This window comes from Microtus ochrogaster, chromosome 5 (assembly GCF_000317375.1).
Source record: "Microtus ochrogaster isolate Prairie Vole_2 chromosome 5, MicOch1.0, whole genome shotgun sequence".
Lineage (NCBI taxonomy): Eukaryota > Metazoa > Chordata > Mammalia > Rodentia > Cricetidae > Microtus > Microtus ochrogaster.
In genome coordinates, this window is record NC_022012.1 from 91,726,052 (window position 1) to 91,730,679 (window position 4,628).

The window sequence follows — 4,628 nt, forward strand, 5'->3', positions numbered from 1 at the left end:
CACACACACACACACACACACACACACACACACACCAGACATTGTAAACATCAGCATGAACTGTCTCCCACGGTGGATGTATCGAAACCACACTCCCAGAGTTGACTTCCTAATGCACAATATTCTTGCTAACCGCAGAACCTCATTTTGATTCTTTTGTGGGCGGGAAATAGCATATTATTGTAGCTTTGATTCGTATTTATCTATTTCTCTTCATATTTATAACCACCCGATTCACCTGTTAGTTTCTTTCTTTGTGTTATGGTTGTTGTCTTCCCCACTGCCCCAGCTAGTTCCACCTGTCAAGCGGACACACCCGGAGTTACCTGAGAAGGGTCCCTCAATCAGGTGTGTAGATCGGACTGGCCTGGGAGCACGTCTCGACTGTTAGTGGATGTTGGAGGGCTCATCTCACATGGGCATCACTATTTCTGGGTTGAGCACCAGCCCGTGTGAGCCATCTGGCAGCGTTCCTCCATGGCTCCTGTCTCCAGGTTTCTGCTCTGACTTCTCTCAACAACGGATTGTGACTTGGGAGTGTACACCAGTCAAACCCTTTCCTCCTTGTGGTGGTTTGAAAAAGAAATGTCCCCTGTGGGCTCATGTATTTAAATGTTTGGTCCTCATTTGTGCGGTTGGTCCTCGTTTGTGCGGTTGGTCCTCATTTGTGCGGTTGTTTGGTGAGGTTATATAGCCTTTAGGGGTTGGAGTCGTGGAGGAAATACATCACCAGGGCAGGCTTTGTCCAATTCACTTGATGTGCTTCCTGTTTGTGGGTAGAAGGGTGACCTCTCAGCTTCCTGGTCCTGCTGCTGCCAGGCCTTCCCTGCCATTATGAGTATCTAGCCTACAGGAACCATAGGATAAAATAAACTCTCCCTTACATTGCTGTTGGTCATGTGTTCTGTCACAGCTGCAGAAGAGTATTTCATACACTCCCCACCTTGCTTTTGGTCCAGGTGGTTTCCACAGCAACAACGCGAAACCAGGACCGATGTTGACTGTCCTTTCCCTTATTGATGTGTAAGGGTTCACTATGGCCTGAGTTCTGTGTCCTTCTAGAAGATGAATGTGGTAATGCTAGTGTCTACAGTGTACTAGTGACTTCACCGGGTTTACACACAGAACCATACATTTTAATGCAAGCAAGGCGAGCAATCTTCTTAGGTATTGAAATATATATAATTATCTATTGAAATATATATAATTTTATATATAATAAATAAATTATAAATTTATTTATTTAGGTTTCTCGAGATAGGGTTTTTCTATAACTTTGGCTACAGCCTGTCCTGGAATTAGCTCTTGTAGACCAGGCTGGCCTTGAACTCACAGAGATCCTCCTGCCTCTGCCTCACAAGTTTTGGGATTAAAGGCGTGTGCCACCACTGCCCAGCTTGAAATATATTATTATCTGCCCTACTTACATATTGCTATGGTTCTCTGTCTGTCTGTCTAACTATCATCTATCTACCTACCTATCTATGCACTATATACATAAGCTCCAGAATGGGGACTCAAATATCCGTTAAATGTCTGAAATGTGAATTACGTATAACCAGTCTATGTGACATCAATCTTGTGAGAATCCTGACCCTGAACAACAGCAACAATAAACTTTTACCTTAATCATTCATCTTCCTGCTGAATAAAAGGTAGCTGAAGATTTTAAAGGCAATGTATTAGATTCTCTGTTTGAAGCCATGGTTCATGTTGGGGACTATTTAACTCGGCATTTGGGTTGCGCTCCCTCCACATATACCAGATGAGCTGAACCCTGATGCCCTGGTCGATGGTTCAGAGCCACACTTTTCCTTTGGAGTTATAGCAGATATTCAATATGCTGATTTGGAAGATGGATTCAATTATCAAAGAAGCAGGTGGAGGTACTACTGACACCGTCTTGTTCACTTAAGGGTGCCACTGAAGACTGGAATAAAGAAAGCAGCGTGCCCTGCTGTGTCTTGCAACTCAGAGACATCGTGGATGACTCCGATGCACAGTATAAAGTATCAGAAAAGTCTCTAGAACTTGTCGTGGACACATTCAAAATGCACAAAACCCCAGTGCACCACACATGGGAAAACCATCAACTCTGTAACTTCAGTAGCGACTTCTTAGCTAACTCTAAACTTGACAGCAAGTTTCTAGAAGACCAAACTGTGCAGCACCCTGAGACCATGCCGTCAGAGAACTCTTAGCTGATCACTTTGTACCACTCCCTAACTTACAGTTCACTTCACTGGATGCTTATGACCTGAGTGTCTTGGGCACAGATCAATCTTCCCCAAAGCAGGAGCAGTGTATAGTTCAGTGTTAAAATCAGTTCCTCAGTGTCTAATTGGTGGGTATGGCATGAAGTAGGAATCGAAATTAAGTTTCTTCCATGTAGATCAACCACCATTCCCAGTATCATGTCTGGAGTAGGTCATCCTTTGCGCACAGATTTATATACTGTTACCAAGTCTCCAGTAGGGTTGCTTTATTTCCAATATTTCAGTCTTATAGCACTGATTTCATTTAGATACCATTTTTTCTTTCTTTAAAAATAATTTATTTTTATTTTATTTACATTGGTGCTTTGCGTGCATGTGTGTCTGTGTGAGGATGTCAGATCTTAAGAGTTATAGACAGTTGCTAGGTGCCATGTGGGAGCTGGGAATTGAACCTGCATCCTCTGTAAGAGCAGACAGTGCTCTTAACCACTGGGCCATCTATCTAGATCCCATATAATATGTGGTAGAAAATTTGCCACCTTATTATTTTTCTCAAGATTATCTATCCATCCATCCATCCATCCATCCATCCATCCATCCATCCATCTATCTACCTATCTATCTATCATCTATCTATCCATCCACCCACCCAGCCACCTGTCTACCTATTTATTATGTGTGTGTGTGTTATGTTTGTGTACATGCAGGTGCCTGCAGAGGCCAGAAGGAGGCAGATCCCCTGAAACTGGAGCTTCAGACAATAGTGGAAACAGAACCAGTGTCCTCTGCAAGAGTACTAAGTGCTCTTAACCACAGAGACATCCCTTCAGCCCCAGCCCCAATCTGCTGTATTATTAATTCTTTCATAAGGGAGACTTTTCAACCTATCTTCTCCAGATTTTGCCTCTGATTAGGTAATGGGCTGAGCAGTTTAGTCTCCCAGTCTTCTCTTTTATGGACTCTGTCTTTGGAGACAAAGACAAAGACGCTTGGAGAGTCTGTCCCCAACCACCTATGCTTATTTTGGTGATTTCGTTTCTTTACATTAATATTTAAACCACCTGGACTATATTAAATAGAATGAAATAGAATTATCATTAAATTAATTAAATAGAATTAAATTCAAGAAAATCAAAGCCTTACATTGTAGCAATAAAGCTATCCAAACAGCACAAAACACAGCTGTTGCCAATAACCAAGTGACAGGTTTGGTACAACTGTCATTCAGTCACAAGTTAAGTTTGGCAAAGCCACTAACACCCTTTATCACATCTGACTGCTGCCCAGTCCCACCAAGGAAAACTACACTCCACTTAAAGCCACAACCACCACCTGACGGCTCCTTAACACCCACAGGTGCTCCGTGAGAATCTGCATGCTGAGATATGCCAAAGACCACCCAATATCCCCAGCTGCACCACGAGACTCTGCATGCTGAGCTGTACCAAAGACCACGCAATACTCCTGGCTGCACCACAAGACTCTGCATGCTGAGCTGTACCTCCCCCTCAATTTGCAAGAAGGAAAGTACAAGAATAGCCAAATGGGCTCAAATGATTAGAAAAATGTTGGGAAAAAAGTCTGCAAATGACCACTTAACATTCTGGGTTTATAAAGCAGTAATGGAAGAAAATATCCACAGACTGCAATGTGTGTGAGGCCTACCTGTCTGTGTGAGCCACCTGAGAAGCTGGGTCTTAGGTCTGCTGTGAGACAGACCTAAGACCCAGCTAGCGGCCTCCCCACTGGCCAGAGCAATGATCCCCGGGGACTCTGGCCAGTCCTGCTGAGGACCCCTGGCATGGAGCTGGCTGTATTCACATGTCAGGATATAGCAGATGAATACCTGATTTCATGTCCACCATTCCACCCTTTCTGCCTCAGTTTCTCCATCTGTACAGTGAAGAGGCAGAACTCAATGTGGTTTCAAGAAAATTATCCGAAGGAACCCAGACATCTTGACTTCTGGGATCAGCTTCTTTAATAATAACAACCACAGCACAGCCCCCACCTCTGCCGAGGACTTGTTCACGCAGGCTGGAGGAACGCATGCTATGGACATTATCTTATTCGGCCTCATTAGCTTCCTATGAGGCTCACAGTGTCTGATTCTTGCATTTATTAAATTCAGAAAATACTTATTGTGCCAATTACCAGGATTAAGTGATTTGCTTGAGGTATCTAGTTAGTAAGAGTTGAGTCAGAATTCAGATCTGGTTCTCCACATCCTTGATTGACTCACTGCATCCAGTTATCTGTAAGTTCATCTACCCACCGATCCAGTCAACATCTGTTCATCCACCCACTAACCCAGACGTCATCTATCTACCCCCTACTGACCCAGACATCATCTATCTACCCCCCACTGACCCAGACATCATCTATCTACCCCCTACTGACCCAGACATCATC

General features: G+C 43.7%; 1 protein-coding gene and 1 pseudogene across 6 annotated transcripts in view; one reads left to right on the forward strand and one right to left on the reverse strand.

The window, feature by feature from the left end:
- Scn5a (sodium voltage-gated channel alpha subunit 5) overlaps positions 1-4,628 on the reverse strand; it is an 81,763-nt gene that overhangs the window by 43,726 nt on the left and 33,409 nt on the right. The window lies entirely within an intron of this gene.
- On the forward strand, positions 1,762-2,320 carry LOC101984261 (annotated as a pseudogene).